Raw genomic sequence first — 20,526 nt, 5'->3', positions numbered from 1 at the left:
TGCTCTAAAATAGGTTACATAATATGTACCACATTTTGCAACTGAATTCAGTGTTTGCTTCTCTTTGAGTATGGAAAGCAACCAAGACCTCACTGAAAGCTTTAGTAATTTGTTTTGATTCAGTCACTTTATTCCTTTGTTGTGCATACTTAGTTCACTGAGCATCTTTGGGTTTATAGGACAGCTGCCTAAGCCATTCAAAAGAAATAGAGCAAAAAATAATCACTTCCCTTACCAAATCACGGTTAGGAATGCATCTAAAATTTAGCATTCCCTAGGCTAGCTGTGCTCTTACGGTTAGGAAAGCCTAAAATGATGAACCTTTCTGTAACTGTAATAATGGAAGATCTTTCTTTAAAACATTGTCAGTGATTGCCTCCTGATAAATATTTAATGAAGTAAAGCAGGCTATCCAAAACTATCTGCTAGTATAACCCAGCTACCCTTCTATAGACTACAAGGCCAGTAGTAAACCATTTGCAAACAATATCTGGGAGATAGAGGAAGAGTAAGGCACAATTTTTCCAGAGTGCTTCCTTTGTTAGGAGAAATTCTATAATCTTTTATATTCTAGAATAGAAGAAAAATAATTATGTTTGGAGCTTTGATCATAGACATTTTCTACAGAAAACATTTTTTAAAGCAAAGAATATTGTGGGAAGAGAAGAGCAGAAATGTGTAAGTGGAGAGTAAAATGGTAAATTAATGTAAGATACACTAACAGGAAAGAAACTCCAGGGATTAGGAAGACATCTGTGAAAGGCATTGCAATGCTATGAAATAGAAAGCTCCATTAAAAAAGCAAGAAGACAAATACTAGCAAAGAATGTTACAGATGTGGCAAAACCATGCAGAAGATGTCAGTTTATTAGAATGAAAACTGTGTAGCTTCTAGAATTTGTGAAAAGATGCTTAATCAAAGTTGTCAAAGTGATTAGTCAAGATGTTCAGCCCAGTGCAAGTTTGAGTGAAACACATTGATTAGTACAGTGTTTTATAAAGGTGTAAATATCTGCACAATGGTGCCAGGCACCAACAGAGCTACCCACAATATTTTAATTTCTCTGCTGATGTTGCCTTAAATTGTATAAATAGGCAAAAAGTAAAATTACTCTGGTTCTTTAGGTAAAGTATAAATATGAGTAATTTATTTAAATTACTCAGAAAAATGAGTAATTTAAAAGCATGGCAGTGCTTCTGAGGTTTTAGAATGAGGTAGTGGAGGCATTCATTATAGCAAGGTTCTTATAATGGCCCCCTTAGAAAGGTTCTAACTTGAACTAGAAAGTTGAGTGAGTGGGTCCTGGGGGATGCTGGGGCCGTGGAGGTGAGTGTCTTGCTAACTACAGGGAGAGGAAATTCATTGCTAAATGGCTGATCTCTGTAGACATGACTACTATGGAGAGAGGTTGGGGGAAAAGATTATGTTCAGGCTGCTTCCTGCAACCACATACTTAGAAGTCAATGATTAGTAGAGCTCTGGAGGGCTCATAAAACTAGGCCATCTTGGCACCTGAATGTATAATTCTGTACATTCTTTTGCTTTATGTCTGATTGAATACTTGGTCATCAGATATTTGGTGGCCTGACATCAGGACTTGGAAACCTGGTTATTATTCTGCCGAGAGTGAGTTAACAATTCTCTTTAAGAACAAGGTTTCATTTATCTTCATTCTACTTTGATGTAATATTGAACTCTAGTCCCGGTATATTTAATCAGTTTGTTTAAATCAACAGTCCAACAAAAACTGCAAAAAGAACATAAAATAGGAGAGAAGACACAACTCATGGTTAAATACTCTGCGCTATACTCTGCTACATGCTGTGGCAGAGGCAACTGATTACTATAATTTGTACTTCCTTCACACTGTGAAATAGCGTTCAGATGGAAAATATGACAGTTTTCCATGTTCTCAGCACTGTCATCTTTTCCACAGGACTCTGAATAGTTGAGTGTGGAGGAAGACATTTGAAATAATATTTCAGCAAATGCCTTTGGTGAGGAAAGTGACAGCTTTACAACAGATCATGATTCAATTTCCAAATGGACTCATATTCACAGTTGGAGAACAGATTTTAGAAAAGTACTGATCTCATTTTTACCCTAATGCAAGTGGCTGTTCTTGCATTTAAACAAAATAAACTTTGCTTATTTAATGTACACAGCTCTAGATTTCCCAAGGGCAATGTGGTGCAATGTGTTTAAGGGCTGTATTGTGTTGAAAATTTTTAAGAATTAATTCAGTAAAAGACCCTGGTTTGAATCCACATCTGTGATACCACCATCTCTATTGGAAGTTATTAAAAAAACTGAAAAAAAAAAAAATCTTCCAGATATTGATCAGGTATTTTCAAGGGTCCCCCTCTACTCACCTGAATTTCTCAAAGCTCCTTTCCTCCACATTAAACACTTCAATGAGCTCCAGTCAGAAATAAAAACATATCTCGCTTTCTTCATGCAGACTTCCTAGAAAGAGTTCTGCATCAGCATTTGTAAGCCTCAAGTACGGGGAGGAAATGGCAGGGATTATTTATTTGGTTTAGTAATTACAGTAATTGTTGTATCTCAGTGCTCCAATATTCAGAATCTGCTGTTGATCTGCAAGAAATTGTCAAATGACTCTTCCAGAGCAAGAGGAACATGGAGCCATATTCTCCCAACTGAAATGTTTGTAAGCCAGCCAACGCCTTTCAAATTGCTGCTCCAGATAATTTGTCAGCTGCTCCTCAGATGATTGTTTTGTCAAGGCTCATTAACTTAATAGGCAGAGAATTCACAGGGCAAAGCTTTATTTGTCCATAATAAATTCAAGTTTATAACCCTTGCTTTTATGGTGGCCTCTCAACCCCTGAGAGATTTGGAGGTCTAGAACAATGTTCTTCCATTTTAGGATAAGTGTAATTAGTTTTTTGATTGAGTTATCAATTCATATGAATTGATATTAAGAGGGCTATGTCAATGTGCAACAGCTGAAAATCTGTACCATTGAAGGCATGAGTAGAGAGAGAATTTTGGAGGAGTAAATTTTTCTTTGAGAGCACCCTGTGGGAATGGATGTGGAGTATTCATGTTCTGGCCCCTGTCATTATTGACTATTATGTCTACAAATAAAAGATTTTTGGCAGTGAAAGGAAATCACAGCTCATGGATGTAAGCCTCTTTCTACAAACATGAGACTTTATTTCAACACTGTGTAGCACAAAATGTTCCCAGGCATTGCACTGGGAACTTCACTGCATTCATGTCTACAAGGACACACTTGAAAATGTTTTGGTCTTTCCCAGAACTCACTTGTTTTCACTGAAACCTTTCTGGCCCTCTAGTTGCCAGTATACTTTTTGGTTAAGGGCTGCCCTGAAATTGTTGGCTTTTTTTATTTTTTGTTTTTACTTTTGTAAGTAAAAGATTGTGTGATTGCATTTTTTTGGGGGGGGGAGAGTAGGGAAGGAACTAATGGTTGGGTTTCATTTCAGGATATTTGATGAGTTAGATTAATGATAGCATTGTTTAGAACCACCTCTGTTTTCTTTGAGATGGACACTAGGGAGAGAAGATAACATTGGCATGAGGCTCTAGAGCAGAGTCTTGAAGAAGACAGTGTGCCATTTGCATCGGTGCTCAAGGGTAACTGAGCATTGTGTAACTCTTCAGGGCCACAGGAATAAAAGTGTGCTGAGATGGATGCAGGGATATGAGTGAGGAGACTGTAACATCCAAAATCCTGATGTGTAATGCTGCTTCCAGTGTGTGGCTGAGTCCCCACAGCCTCCCCATCGACACATGAGGGTCACCACACTCCGGTGGTCTCTGCAGCCAGCCTGGTGTATGTCTGCCCTGAGCACTGCTGCCTCTGGTCCCCACTCCTAGTTTTAGGCATCCCTAGGATCCCTCCGTAGGCCATGAGGTCCACTGAGGAGATGCTGATCACTTTTCACAGACCCTGGGAGGAAGTTAAGGTAGCTGCACACAAAGGTGTGAATGGTGAGTCTCTCTGGTAGTCACTCTCATTATTAATATCCACAGCCTTTTCCTTCCGAGTAACCTGCTGGGAGCGAGCTTATTGTCAGAGTGATGCATATAACTGTACTTGTGTGTGGCTGCCTTCCAGGGATCTTGTCATCTTTATTGGAATTCACACTATACAGGAGTACTCATCGTCCCCTGTTCAATCCCATGTGTTTAGGATGGGAATTATATCTCACAACACATCTCACCGTATTTCGTATTTTTTGAAATGCCTGGCAACCTGAAAATGGGACCTATCAACAAGTAGTAAAATAGCAATGCTATTAGGAAATTTAGTCTTCAATTTGGCCCACATAAACACAACCACCTTTCTTTAATTTAAAAATAACTTCTAAAAATAATGTATACTGTTTAGTTCTCTTTGTTTACTTTTTTTCTTTTTTTTTAGAAATTTCAAAGACTGATTACAAAATGGAAAAATAGTCTGTTTGGTCAAGTGGATGTAATTACTCAAGTATTTAAAACAAGAATTTAAGCAGATTTATGCTTCTTATTTTAACACCTTCAGATCAGCCTCTGGACTTATCTGTATTTTACACAATCCAACCACAGACAGTAAGGCTAAATACAATGAAGTACTGCTACTGAAAAACATTGCTTAAAGACAGGGGAGAGGAACAAGTACACAATCCTTTCTGTGGATTTTCAAGCATAAGAATATGCAGTACTGAGGTTCAGCTTATTTAATGTCAATGAAAACAAACTAACCTTACGGTCACAAAAAAAACCCCAAAAACATCATTTGAAAATATAAGATAGCTGGTTAAAATAATTCTTAGTGAAGTATCTCTCTAAAATCATGAAGTGGCATTTTAAAAAGTGAATTCTGTGGGTTTTTGTTTTGAGAAGTGATTTTTAAGGCATACTTAAACACAAATTTAGGCATTCAGAGGCACAGAACGCATAGCAGCCCTGAAGCAATTTGAGATTAAACTGGTCATCACAAGCGTTGGCTCGGGTGCTGATGTTCATACTGATGGGAAACAAAGCTTCTTGTTGTTGCTGATTTCAGTGAGAATCATCTATGTAAGTGCCATAGCCTTTACTCCCTGAACAACACCTTTAGCAATTCAAGCACTTTAACTCCTGGACCTCTCTAAAAATAAGCCTGGAAACCTTGACTCACCAGCAGGAGCACACATCACAGTGGGTGCAGGATGCAGCCCAGATGCGTACAACTACATGTACATTATGCTTGACAGGGTTGTGCTGGTTCTGAAAACACCTTGAGCTCTGCAATATTTTATAATTGCTGTAAGGGAAAACACAATCAGCACAAACTATGTTGACTAACTGTCTACAACTTCAATGTAGTGTTCAGTGTAGATTGTCCTTGCTTGTGAATCAGGCCTTTAAATTATTTAAGGATCTTTTGGAAATCATAGAAGTTAATTGTGGATTTTCTTTATCACTTTCAATTAACAAATTAGAAAGTCTTAACTGGAACAGTTTCCTATAATTTATGTTTAATCCTGACTGAAGTGTTTTCTTCAAGTAAATGATCCAGTCATATAACTGTTAGGGTTAATGAAAGGAAAATGATGCTGCCTTTCAATCTCAGCTCTCATGCTATTTTGTGTGCATGAATCTCTGACCCTAATAAGCACAAACATTCCTATAAACTCACTAATGTGCTTTCATTTTTTTAATGAGTACTCTATTTTGGTTGCTATTAATTAAAATTGCTAGGAAGATGCAACTTTCAAAAACTCAGAGAGATGCTTGCAGGAGAATCTTAACCTGTAAAGGCATAAAACCTCTACAGTTCAAGTATTTAATTATGTAAAGTTGCAGAAGTCTTTCAGGTTAAGATGCCGTGCTTCAGGTTAGAGCTGCTGGGCTTTATTTGCAGTTGTGCCGCTGACTAATTTTCTTCAGTTGAGCAAGTCACTTATTTCTATTTACTTTGCTTTGTCAGGAAAATAATCTTCTCAGTTATATTAAGAACAATAACTACTATCATTAAACAGACTAGAATAAAATTTTAAAAAGAGAAAAATTAAGGTATTTGTTCTTCTCTGTCATTTGGGAAATGTTTCGGGGTTTTTTTAATATTATTTGATTTTCAGAGATAATGGGCTTTCTTGTGCTACAGATCTTTTGTTCACAGTCTGCACACATGAAAATTAAACTGTATATTCTTAGCTCATAAAATAGACAGAAATATTAAATCAGTTCAGTTAAACAGCAGTATTTTCTTTAATATGTCTTTACAGAAGAAAAAACCACAGTTTGCAGTAAAAAAATAATCCTTAAATCACTAGTATTAAAAATTTCCTGCTGTTTTGATTACAAGCAGAGCTACAGAGAGACATTTGTGAACAAAGGAAAGATGTCTGCTTCCTTTCCATGCTTGTCAGCAAGTTCTGAGTCTCCTTAGAGAAAATGTTCCCAAAGTATCAAAAGTCGGTTTCTATGTGGTCTTTCTGGACTAATGGTGAAGACTGGAGCTAGGATACTAGACAAGTATCAGGCTATTTGTAATGTGTTTGTGCCTAAGGATTTTGGCCAGGGCATTCAGTCACCAGGATGGGGAGCTTGTGGTGGACCATGGCCCTCCAGACTGAAGTTGTGCCTGATGTCTGCCTCAGAGGCTGCCACTCACCACCAACACTGGCTGCAGCTCTTACTGCCTAAATACAAGGTGGGAGTCATGCTTCTGACTAGCCCATGAAAATCCAGTCGGTTCCTAACCAACTTCACAGAACAACTTTCTTGTTTGACAGGGTCATTTCTGTGAGATATGTTATTGTTTTCAGTACATGTAAGCAGCCTCTGAAATATCTCATTCTGGTCTCTGAAAATCACCTTGAAACAGTCCTTCCAAAATGACAGAGTACTAATACACAATGTTCAAATTCTTTGGCGTGTTGGGAGAAATTTAAACCCATGTATTGGTTTCCTATCTGGTTCAAATATATTCAGAATAAATGACAAAAATTTATCAGAAAGTGTCACTCTGCTAAGGAGTGTTGCAGTAACAAGCTACTGGAGCCATTCACTAATTCAAACTTTGTCCACAGTGACAATTATTACCTGACAACTGTCTAAAGGTCGCTGTGAGAAATGGGTTTAGTGATTTCAGTTTGATTCCTGTGGACAAGTTTCCACATCATAAAAATCATCACTCCATCTGTCACAGTAATTGCTAGAGTCTTGGCTCATCAGAAAAACCAAGAATAAATTTAACCTGGAGAGCAAATTATTCCTTTTACCCCATGAGGGAGATCTTTGAGCTTAGAAATTAAATATTGCTGTGGAGACAGGGTAAATAAAGCTATGCTGTGGCTCCCTGTGCTGTGCCTGTTGGGAGAAGAATAGTTTCCAGGGTTGTAACTGGACAGAAAAGAGCAGGAAAGCTTTCTGGTCAGAGCAAAGAGCTGGAAACTGAGAAATTTGCCTGTGCCACTGACAGTTTGTATGACCTTGGAAAATTAAAGCTTTCTTTCAGTTTTGTCCAATTCTGAAATGGGTGGCACAAGTCTACAGACACCCTCTGTGGCCTTTGGGGTTAAAAGATATTTCCAGCAGGTGGAGATAAGCAAGATTTTTCTGCACTGCATAGAAAAGGAGGGATCATTAGTATTAACTAGAGTGAAAGAAGGCATTGTGGAAAGCAGGTGGGACCTCTCATTACAGCAGTGTAGTTTGTCAGGGAAATGTGAGAGGATGATAACACTAATAATGACCCTTCCCTCAGCCCTGCACTGGCCTGTTCCACACTACACTTATCCCAGTGGAATAATGTAGGGCTGACTCAGGCCTCCAGCTTTGTTGTATTTGCTTACCACCATTTATTTTATTTTGAAATAAGCTCTATATGCAGATACTTTCAAATATGTCCAGTTCTGTTCATTTTGTCAAGTCAAATAAGTTCTGACTTTACCTCAGGATATATCTAAAAATATGTTTGTGATAAAACATCAGGAGGGAGCAGTCTCTGAGTCTGTGCTAGGCCTATGATGCTGCAAGTATATTGGAAGACACTGTTGTGGGAGGCGTGGAAAACTGAATGATTGTTTAAATTGGATCCTCCTCTTGTAGGTGCTGATTTCACTTTACAACTTCTGTCCAAAATATATAAAATACTAATTAATGGAATAGCCAGAAACAGAAAAATACTAACTTTAAGAACAATCCGGATGTGATGGGATCCACATCCTGAGTCTATGCTAAAATTTCTACATGATTTTGTTTTCCTTTTCTGTTTCTTTTCCCACTATCACAACATACAAGTACCTTTATGTTTCTATAAGGATAATAATTATTTCCCATTATAAAGGGAAAATTTATTTTAGTAACCGAAGGTTGAAACACTGAGGTCACATTTTCTGCCATTTCTTTGTTTTTGAAAGACCATGCAACCATCATTAAGAGAAATGTGATGAAATCTATTGTTTATTTCTCATATTACTGCAGAAATAGTTATTGATCAGCACTCTTTACATTTCCTGTTTCAAAAAAAGGATTTGTTCCTTGAAAATATTGACTGTGCAACTGGAACCGTCTGCAGAAACTTCAGAGTGATACAAGTAATGAAAACTCTAACGCTCAAAACTTTAAGGTGCTTGTTGAAATTTGACCAGGACTGAAAGTCTCAGCATAACACTGGGGAGTTGTACATTGTTCCCTGATTCAGTCTGACAACACAAATACTACAAAGGAGTTTATCAAAATGGGGAAAACAGCAGGGAAGGAAACAAGAAACTGTGGAAAAATTAACTCCTCTTTATCTATACAGTACATGTATGTACATGTGCTACAGTTAGCAAGTTGTTTTTAAATGCCATCTGAATAAACACCATCCTTATTTTTGGTTAAACTTCCATTTTGGTATGGGGAGGATTGATGAACTTCCTTTCTTATTGATTCAAATCAATATTTAAAATTTTCATGTAAATGAATTGTACTTGTGGGAGAATTGACTGTCATAAAATGAAAGATCTCATGAGTTAAAGTCCACCTGACTCCCCAGTAAGACACAGATTTGAAAGTACTTAAATTGCATTTTAAAAGTGGAATTTGAGTCGGTGAAATACAGGCCAAAGATCTACAGGCAAGAGTCCCCATTTAAATTCCATGGTTTGGCATGTACTTGCTTTGCAAACCGTGACAATTTTGCTCTGTATCTCAGTTTGGCTATTGAATTTGTCTTCTCTTCACCTTTCAAACAGAAAGGAGCCTGAGCGTATACTTGCTACAGCCTTTTACATTTGTAATTAAATCTATTTCAATCCACTTCATTCATCTCAGTATTTTCTCACTTTCCTATTTGGTGTGAGAAACAGTAACTCAGTCCTTCACAAAGAATATTTTAAAGGTATCACTGCGGGCTTTGGGTAGTTAGAGGTGCTGTGTGTTTAAACAGCAAAATTATCTTGTGGAAAAAACTTTAAAATTATTTGGTTTGTTTCTTTTTTACTTTGTTGTCTTTTAATGATATAACCTAAAGGGAGATCTAGATATTACTTCAAATCTTAAAAATGACTGATTTAGATTCAATTTCTGTTCACAATAAACATTTAGAGTTGGCGGGATAATTTGTGTTATTCCAGCAGACTAGGGTTGTGCCTATTTTCAGTCAGTTTCTCTTCCAGCTCCATAGCTTCTTTGACAAATTTGCACTGTACTTTTTTCATGTTAGTTCAATATTCTGAACGTGTGACTGCAGGAAATTGAAAGTCATGCTATGCAGGAAGACAGAAATGTTTAAGAACATTGGTTCATTACTGGGGGCTGTTCAGACACCTGCTGTGCAGCCCTGAGGTTGTACAGCTCACCTACCGCTACTGTCTCAATACTGCCATCCAAAATTTTCCCCAAATGTAATTGTGAAAAACCAGCACAACAAATGAAAGCTATTCTGAATTTACTGATTATCAATGTCTACAAAAGAGAGAGTAGTTACTACTACCTTGGGACCTGAACCAAAATCCTTGGGACTTTGAAAATACTGAAACCTGGTTTTGAAACTGAAAAAGAGAAGAGGGAAGATTCAGAGTTAAAATTTTTAGCAATGTAAGTTACACAGTTACTGCACATCAACATAGTTTCTTAAGTGCATTAATTTGGGCAGTAGTAAGGGGTGGGCAGGGGGCAGGGAACAGAGGAAAGGGGGGACAGAAAGATGGATGCTTATTAATTACACACAAGTACAGGGGAAATGCAAGATCCTGAGCTTGAGTTTTGGTAGGAAACATTTAAAAGGCCAGGAAAGAAACTGCCCTTGGTAAACCATACACACACATGCAGAGATATTCTGTGCCAAATTGCAGTAGTAGGACACACTGACATAGGAGTTCATCATAAGCCATAGTGATAATAAGCTACTGTAGCAATATGAAGTCACTGGGAAGAGGTTTTGCTCTGGCAAGAAAGAAATTTTTTTTTTAAAAAAGGTGCATTAGGTATGCAGAAAGAGTTACAAGCTCTAAACATCCCTGAATTTTGTAAAGGTCTGCTTATGCAACTGACCTTTCTGTGTTGAACTTAAATTTAGCCTAGTTGTCATTGTAAATTTGTATGCAGAATTTGTTAATGTTTTGGGATTTAAAGAATTAATTCTTTAAAAGGTTTTTATTTCATTTTTAAAGAACAACACCAGAAGCAACTACTTTATCTGATTTTTTTTTTTAATAATGCTTATAGTGCATAAAACTACTACTGTTATGGCAGAAAAAGCAAGGTCAGTGGAACTGACAAGATCTTAAAATACATTTTTTAGCTGACAAAGGGAAGAGGAACTTTTAGTTTGACTTTCAAAATTAGAATTTCAATATTGTTAAGAAAATACAGGAAGAAAAAATTCAGTCCCCAGGGAAATGCACAGACAATGTCTTTTTCCAGAGTATTTCCATACTCCATGCAGAAAATGCATCATTTCACAGATAATTGGAGTTGTTTGCTTTATCTTTTGAGGATCATTATAGTTCTTGCTTTTATGGTGTTGAAATCACTACATGTGAAGTGGGAAGCAGAGCAAAGAGCACAACTCAAGCAGCTGAGTTCTAAATAGCAATGACTGTACCTGCAATCAAGCTTTGCTAAATAGCAGAGTGAAGCCATCATAAAGAAAGCTGGTTAGGATGTGCGCCTGAGCTGCACTGAAGCCCACATGGGTGGAGTGCTCAGCAGGGAAGCCAAATACCACTTGCTGCTACTCACTGGCAGTACAGTGCCCCTGTGCAGCCCGATGCAACACCAGTCCTGAGCTGCTTCCTGCCAAGGAGGGTTAGCTGATGAAGCAGAATAACCTGCTTCCAATATTCCTGCTTCCATGAAGCAGAATAACCTGCCCACATTGATTAATAGCTGACTTGGCTATAATCAGCAATGCATAGACAGTTCATCTACTGATCTGATGAAGGCTGCATAAACTATAATCAGAACTCTGAGCCTGTTCGAGGTACAGTGACTAAGAGTTGCAGGTAGGAGGACTTATGTAGTATCTGTGGTAAGAGTGTGGCTGTACTGGTTGTGTTGGAAGCAGAAGTCATACAGGTTTGGTTAGGATACAAGCTCATGTACCTCTGCCGTTGCACCATGCAGAAGAGAATTCAATTTTGACATTTCAGATTCAGCAATATGAGTGAAAGTTGTTCATTTTTCATACCAAACTTTTACAACCATTTCATTCATTGTCCTATTTCAGTCAAAAGTGTATAAGAATTCTTGTGTTACAAAGATGTCTGAAGTATGTGATGAATTCATGAGTGTCTTTGAAATCACAGGTTAGATTTGCCTGGAATTCTGCCTAGAATATTGAGGCTCAAATTAAACTTTTGTTTGATATGTCCACAGGATATAAAAAAACAAAATATGCAAAGACAGGAAGTTTACTCCTGATGGAAATTTGAGTGCATTTTTTTATAATGGATTTTGCCTGGTTTCTCAGATACTTCTTCTAGTCATTACTCAACAATTAGAATTCACATCGGTATGCCATGGATTACAGAAGTAGTCTTTTCAGATAGGGTACTCAGACTGTTCTTTGGAACAAAATATCAAAGACTCAAACCATTCTGACAATGATAAGAAAACAGGAATCATGTTCAAATGATTCCTTTTCCTTATTTTTCTTTTTTTTTTTTTTTTTTTCTTGTATGACACCATAGTGATTTGAATTAATTGAAAGAAGAGTAGGGTTTTGTGTTTTGACAGAAGTGGGATTAGGCAGCAGGTGTCTGCAAAGGAAGATCATTACAATACCAAAACCAAATTATATCTCAGCAAACACAGGAGAATTACATGACTTTGTTAAACCAAGAATAACATGGCAACATAATGCTATAACCAGTTTTCATGTCAAGGCTGACTGCCACACCACATGACATCATTTTTTGTAGCATCACAATAACTGTTTCTCAAAAAGCCTTCATCTATTTAAATGTACTGCTGTGTATCCTTCTTAAAGAAGAGCATCACATGGCAGATAAATTCCTAAATGATTGGGATGGTAAATCTATTTGCTGTTGACTTAAATCAAGCAGCATGGACTGTTGTTTATCAATAAACATTAAAACACAATGCTGCAATATAAAGTTGTGGTTCTAAGTAATCCCTATATAATAAGAAAGGGGATTTTTATAAAACTGATGTAAATACAGAAAATGCTGTAATTTTTTCACACTGGGTTTCTTTAATTTCTTTCATGTTTTCATGTTTAATTTTTCCAATTCTGCTATTCTTGCATTACCACCTTAAAGTGAAAGACTTCATTTAATTAGTTTCAATTAACAGAAATGCAACATTGATGCATCTTGGAAAATGGCAGGATTTCTTCAGCTTGCACACAGCTTTCATCTTAATGTTATTTCAATCACTGTAAGAGTCTGGACATGTCCTTTATCTTTGTTTTCTTAGACACGAGGAGGTGGCAAATGGAGAGTAAGTAGCTTTACTAAGGTCCTGACAGAAATCCTCAGTGAGGCTAGGAAGTTTCAGACTCACTTGCCAAAAGAAACAGCAAATCAAGAGTACTTTGTGCAACTTCAAATTTGGTGTGCATATGAATTTAAATCCATGTAATTCCCCTTTTGAAAATTTCACAGAGCTTTATTTGAGTTATGAAATCCATCAGTGGAAAAAGGTGGAAGCTACCATTTTACTTGGAAATGTTGATTCATAGAGTGATTAACCAGTATCTATTAATTTGGTAGTAAAGACCCTTGATATTTCTAACAAGCAAAATGAATTAAAGGAGGTCCTAATAAATTCATTTTAAATGATGTTAGCATTCATCACTTAAAGCTTATATCAGTCTCAATGTAGAGAATAAGACGAAGTGTGATGTGAGAAAAAATTATGTTGCATTTTCTTTTTTAAAATGCTGACAGTTTTACCTCTATTCTCAATTGGAGATGCGCATTACATAACATTTACTGTAAGTAACAGGTCTGGGTTGCCATCAGTGAAATACATAAATTGAAATAATTACTCTTTCCTAGCACTAATTTACACATTCTGCATCTGCATTTATAGGGAAGAGTTTTCATTTAAGACTGATGTTTAGCAATCTCTGGTGTGTATATAAAAAGATTCTACAGCTACTTGTTATCATAGGTTTAATAATAAGATACAAATTTAAATTAATTTAGATGCTTCAAAGGTGTAGAATGTATCCAGGCCTGTCTTTGACCCAGAAGAACAAAAACAGGAATGAAACCATTCCACTTAACTTGGGTAAAAAAGTCCTTGTTTTTGTATCCAGAAGTAATGAATTACAGAACCTTCACTGGGTTTCCTGATGTGCATTTACCCAACTCAATTTGGAGAGCTCCACTGGTTAAAAAATACAATGATTTGAACAGGTATTTTCTATAATAGTAGACTTCCCTGGTATGTTGGAAGAGAGGTATAACTTGGAATAAAGCAGTGTATCAAAGGAGTTCTAAACACAAGAACCGATTGCCATGGAATTTCCTGCCAATCTTGTGAAGCCAAGATTTGAAAATCTGGATGACCAATGCATGGGCTTATCCTCCATAATTTTTTTCTATCATCTAAGTAATCCATATTTCATATGTGAAGTGTTCATTGATTTCAGGTACTCATAGGTTTTCAGCAGAACTGTTTTCTTTTCAAAAATAACACATGGAGAGCTGAAGCAAAATGCTGCAGTGATAGCTCAGTTCATGTGGACAGGATAAATGTGGTCACAAGATGCGTTCCAAAACAGCTTCCTCGTGTGTCTATATATTTTTACAATGTGAAAAAGCAATGCTGGTTTTAGTGCTGATTAAGGTTAGACAAGTTGTTGATACAAATCCAGCTGTAACCATTTGTATTGATTCTTGTTTCCCTGTGCATCCCTGTCTTTCAGATGTTTTCTCTTAAGCAGCAGTATTTTAAATCTCAGTGGCTTCAGCGCAACTGGTTCTGACCAAAACATGTGCGAACCAAAGTACAGTAGTACTTACAGGGGGAATTAATTAGTTGATAGCAGCAAAGACAGACTTACTTCTAAGTGAAACTTTATTTAAGAAATGAAACATGAACGCAGAAGGAACATAGCAGTGTCTTTATACTAAGGTGACCTTGAAATAACCCAAGAAACTTGGGTTTTCTGGCTCACTGATGAGAAGGTTGTAATTATAAGGAGTGATCCCTAACCTGTAAGAAATACTTGTAAAGTTTAGCAGAGGAAACTTGGTCTTTTGTTCAGGAGTTACACTATTTTATCTTAGTGATGTTAAATTAGTCACCAGAAGGATCACAGATTGGCTGTGTATCAGCTCAGTCATGTATACATGCTTGCTAATTTTGAAAACCTTTTAAAAGCACTTTCCAGTGTTTTACTCAAATGATTTATCTATTAAGTTTGTAACTAAACAATTCACCTTAATGACTACCACAGGTAGAGTCGAATTCGTCATAAATTCCTTTCACAGTTCTCTCTTAATTAGCTAAATATCTCTTCAAAGATTTAATTTAAAAACCATCTTTAAATAAATTTATGTGGTGGTTTATATGTCAATTTATGAATATAAGGATTGACATAATGGAACATATAAATAAATAATATAGCATCATTCATCTTATCCAGTCGAGGGCCTATAATCAAAGCCAGGGAAAATTAATTACTAATGTGGTTAGATAATATTACAGTCATCTTCTCTGGGAGATGCTTATGCCTGACACTTCCACTGAGAGTAACTCCAGAATGAGAAAAATTAATGCCGTTTTAATGTTTTTTCATGTCTAGTTTTATACTTCATCGTCAGACCCCATGGTATAAGACACTCAGTGTTCCTCATGAAATGCCAAGTCCAACTTCTATCAAATTAAATAATTCAAAAATCATGATTCATATAGATTAGATAAGAAGCAGAAGAACTTAAACTGTTGAATTACTTCACTATTCATCTTTCATTTTGACAATACAGTCTTTATACTTCTACATTTCCAAATTGCCATTCCCTGCTGTTTGTCTATATCCTGTTGGAATGTTGTTTATGTGCATTGCGTTATTTCTTCGTTTTCTTTTTTCTCTTTGTGTATCTTTCTAGGACTGTTGGGTTTGTGCTTGGTACAGTTGCACATGCACACTTGCATGCTGGGCTGCTTTGAATGACAGAGGAAGTGAGACTAAATAGCTGCTTATGTAGGTTGACGTTCTCACCTCTGCTCTGTTCAAAAAAGACACATTCAACCCATATTTCCAGCTTGCACAGAGATAATGTGTATCCAGATAGGAGGGATAACATTATCAGAAGGTATCACACAGGTGCAGTAAACACAGTATCAGGAGCAACTGCAAGATGGAGTGTGCTTTTTGGATAAATTTTAAATTTAAATTGTAAATCAATACTTTTTCTGATGTGATAGTCCTATTTGTTTTAATGAGCCACTTCTGTGGAAGCTGAATGTACTCCTTCTCTGTAATTCAATGCAGTGCACACATGAAGCTTAGTAAGCACAGAGAAAATTAACTTGGTGTTATACAATATTAAACTTAAATTTCTTCAGGGTTTTTTTTATTATTATTCAAATGTAATGATAATCTCATACAGAATTTTTTAGTAATGGCATGGTATGGTTTGCCATCAAATAGTTTTTCATTGTTGTTTTAAATCACTTTAATTTTCATATACTTTATCTTAAATTGGTAAAACTTAGTGCAATGACTCCAGCATAAGAAGAATTTTATGTGCCTGTTTTTCTTTTGATGGAGAGGGATAGAAACTTTGCAAATTAGTTTAATGGGTTGATGTTATTTTAAGTCTGTCATTAGGCTGATTTATCTATGATTTCCCTACCCTTTGAAAAAAAAACAGATATAGTTCAAAAGTCCCATGAATTATTTTTCAAGTGTCATCTTAAGTGCAAAGAAAGTTCATTTTGTTAATGACAAGATTGCTATGACAGAGTTCTGTGTTAAAATCAGATTGTACTTCTTTTTTTGGATCCTGGATTGGAATTAGGAGTCTCTCATTCCTGAAGGGAGATCTCAATGGTCTTTTAATTTGGATTCCTAACTTCAGATAAACTTACGTGGACTGTAGTAGGAGAGTAATTGAAAATGAGAGGTTTTCCAGATATTTCAAGTGTCTGCTTAACCATTTCTTTTCTTACACTCTTACTGAGTACATATCTCCCACAAAATTCTATTTTGACAAAAATGCATTTCATTCAGTTCTACTGACAATAATAAACCAAGACATCAAAAATCTCTGGTCCTAACACTTTCTGAGACTCAAGGCTTTCTGCCTGTCTGTCTAGGAATTTTTAGAAATAATTTACTAGTTTACAATATTTCAGAATTTATTATGTATTCACAGACTATAGAATAGATGAGCTTTTCCTTTAGACAATAGGAACAATAGTTTTCTTGCTAGAAAACATACCAAATAATTTCTTTTTTCCTCTTCCATCTTCCCCCCACAATGCAACTGTAAAATACATGTCTGATGTGCAATTTGGTATTTTTGGATTGCAAATCTTATATGATTCTTCCTATTGTGCCTGTATGAATTTTCCTAAAACTGCTGAGCTGTCTCTTGATTTCTGTCAAAGTTTTCCCAAAGTTCCTTAAACATGGACCTATTTTTCAAGTCCCTCCTAGTGTCTTTTGACATTTGCTTAAACTGCAAAGGAAGTTCAGTGCACATAAATTAGTTGTTACTTGCATGGAGACCTAATGAGGTTTGAGTGCAGTAATGTGTTTCATTATGGAAGCACTTCAGAGCTGTAGAAATCCATCAGAAGTGGGGTTTGTGGGACAGTGGTGAGTGCTGGGTGTTGCAGCTGCTGCAGAGCAGCTACTGATGGAAACTGTGCTATGTACTCCCTGTGAATACTGTATGTATCCACGTATTCTTGCTTTCCAGGGAGAGGTCAGTCACCATCGCAGGCAAAGCAGGCTCAACTCAGTGAGAGTAATTCAATTAAATCAGTGTAGGGTAGTGAGAAATAAAAACAAACCTTAAAACACCTTCCCCCAGCCCTTCTCTCCCTTCTGCACTCAGATTTACTCTTAATTTCTGTACCTGCTTTCCCTGAGCAGCACTGGGTGACAGTGAATGGGGGGTGTGGTGAGTTCACTACAACTTGTGTCTGCAGCTTCAAAAGCCCTAGTGCTGGGGAGAATTAGGCATGATAGTAAGAGGAAATGAGGTACAATATTAGAGTGGATGGCAAAAATCATTAGTGATGTGGAAGTGTGTCAGCATCACACCAAAGGGTAGGAAGGAGGGTGGCAGCTGCCTTCTCAGTGAGGAACAGCAAACCCAGCATTGTCCTGGGCGTGGTACCCGGTACCACGAGCTACAGGTAATTGGGAAGCCATGCAGCGTGCCTCAGGAAGTTTCCTGCAGTTTCTAAACAAACATTCCTTACTGAAATTCATGAAAATAGCACTAGGTCCTCTTCCACAGCTGTAATTAGAGACAAAATCAGGTGTTATGTTCATGGATCATTTCCATCCAATACTCCTTAAGCAACTGAGAGTGTTGGATTTTACTTCTTCTACTGTTACCCCCTTTTTTTTCCTACACATCTCTATGTTTTTCACTTGTTGTAAATATTTTGCCATGTAAACCTCAGTCCTCAGCTGGTATAATTTTCAAACTAACTTAATCAGGGAGTATTTCAGTTCCCAGAAGGAGCTTTATAATTCCTTATAATCATTACAGTATCATAAATAATAATGATAGCAATACCAGCAGTAATATTACAACTGAGGCTGGTAGGAAGACTTAAGCTTACTTTTTTTTAACAGTAATAGAATATCTTGGAATCCTGCAGAAATTTAGGCACCCCACTTCTAAAAACCCAAAAGATTGTCCAAAATATGAAGATATGAGCAGGGAACCTAATCAGTTAGGATTGGATTAGGTTTTTTCCAACAGTTTTCACTCACCATCCCTTATTTACTCAATGCTGACTTCTTCACAATACTTTAAAGTCTCTATTTACCCTATATGGTAACTTTACATGTGGAACTGCTTTAAAAAGATATCCTCTCTACTCAACTGCTTTAAACAGCATTCCTAATTACTTTCAGTTCCCCCTCCCCATCATTCTAAACCACTTCTGCTGTTTTAAATACCGTATCTCAGGCTGGAAGAACAAATCCCCTCAAATACGCAAGATTTTTATATTTTAAAGGTTATCATTATCTCCTGCAAGTACCTCAGCCATAAGGAAGTAGATTTGAAGTCAGCAGATGTTTCACCACTTTGAAGATCAGGTACCTGACTTAGGCACACCGCTAACAAAGTCGATAATTAGCTTTATTCCAGGAGCTGAAGCATTCCTCTGAATCACAGCTCCACCTTGCATTCTTCCTTATTGCTAAATGATGCTAGTTTAGGGCTGCAATAACTCAAATACTTTAAGTCACAGAATGTGGCTAACCACTTCTTTAGGGAAGGGAGGCAGGCATGGGGGAGGAAAAAGTTAGCAACGTTTTTTACTTCACTTGTGCAAGTGAAATCACCTCAGAGAACCTGAATAGAGATGTAGTGTGGCCCTTAGTCTGCATATTTACAGGCAGTGACAGCCTAATCCTTCATTTTGTTAATTTTCTGTTTTCCAAGAGTAGCTATTTAGCCTGGCAGTGCTATTTGTACAATAGATGTACAGATGCTATTTTAAAAATTGAGTTATGTTGCTAAAATCCTCACTGCATGTGCCTGTGCATGAAAACAGTGTTACATCTCATGTCTGGCTTTGTTACCTGAGGGTGATCTAGACGTAGCAGGGTTGAATGTCCTATTCCCTGAAGTTTCCTATTTGCTTCTGATGGGAGAATGTCTGGTTAGTTTGACACTTCTAATATGGATCAGTAACTGTCAGTACACAGATATTATCAAACCATTTGTAGCTGGGATAAAATTAATGCCAAAAAAAAAGCAATCTCTGGTCTTCTAATTAATCCCACAGGAGTGCAAAAACTCATTTAAAGTTAGGAGTTTAGCTTTTGGCAGCATCAGGAAAAGCTGGTTTCACTTCACTGGGCTGAATTAAAACTCCACATTAATGGAATTAAAGCATGTTGCCTTCCTAAACTCTTACATCCATCAAATCAAAGGCTCAGAAGCTTTATAAACAACTGCAGTGCTACCTTCAATCCTTGACATGAGAAACAACATACTGAGAATACATCATAAAAACAAACAGTGTTAGTGTTCCCTTCACTGGTCTCCAGTGGAAGTTTTTCAATATTGCATTTATCACTCTTTTTTGTTTTAGTATTGTGAATGACAAAGAATAACACAGAGCTCTAGTTTTGGGGTTGGTTTTGTTGTTGTTGTTGTTTGTGTTGGATTTTTTTCCTGCAGAGAACATATTGATAGACAAATGGAGTTTGTATATTTTTCTTCTGTGTAGCAGTTTCAGAATTGGGAGCTGAAGAGTGGCTGCTCCAAAGGCAGCGTTCAGAGAGATCTCCACCCAGCCTGTGCCACGGCTGCTTTGCTGCTTCTTTATGTGAAGTTGCAGGTCAATTGATTTAGGAAGAAAATAACTTTAATGCTGTCAGTTTTGACTTGTCAAAATAAAGATACATGAAAACAGAAGGTTTCCTAAAAGAGGGCTATAGCAAATAGAGGACAAATGTTTTTTGTTGATAGAGATTGAGGGTTGAGAGGAAAGCTAAAGACTTTTCTAGTGCTCTCTTTGTAAAGACAGTGTGTCTTGGTTTTATCCCAACAAAACAGAAGAGGAAAATTTTTTGGATTGTAACAACCTTATTTATTCTATGACAATGCAATGGGCAGCTCCTGAGATGATTTTTGCATTATAGAAGTTTAAAGCACCATAAGTATTTCCCTAATATGATTGTTTCATCCCAGATAGAGGTTTCACTGGCATATTGGTGAAAGTGTCATTTGGAAAGGGATGGTGGTGATTCATCTGATCCCTGTGGGGAAGGAAGGGTTTATGATGCTGCCTCCAGTTTCAGCATCACCCACACAGCAAAAGTTCCTTCAGAGCTTTCCTGACTTAGAACAGAATAGAATCTAAGGAGACTCACCTTTTTGTTTTTATAATACTTA

The 20,526-nt window shown here is 36.9% G+C and overlaps 1 protein-coding gene across 39 annotated transcripts in view; it reads left to right on the top strand.

The window, feature by feature from the left end:
* The window catches only part of DLG2 (discs large MAGUK scaffold protein 2), a 986,702-nt gene that overhangs the window by 739,728 nt on the left and 226,448 nt on the right, over positions 1-20,526 (top strand). The window lies entirely within an intron of this gene.

Source organism: Cyanistes caeruleus, chromosome 3, assembly GCF_971803275.1.
Source record: "Cyanistes caeruleus chromosome 3, bCyaCae1.hap1.1, whole genome shotgun sequence".
Classification (NCBI taxonomy): Eukaryota; Metazoa; Chordata; class Aves; order Passeriformes; family Paridae; genus Cyanistes; species Cyanistes caeruleus.
Note: the sequence above shows the minus strand (reverse complement) of the source record. Positions and strands in the feature narration are given on the sequence as shown.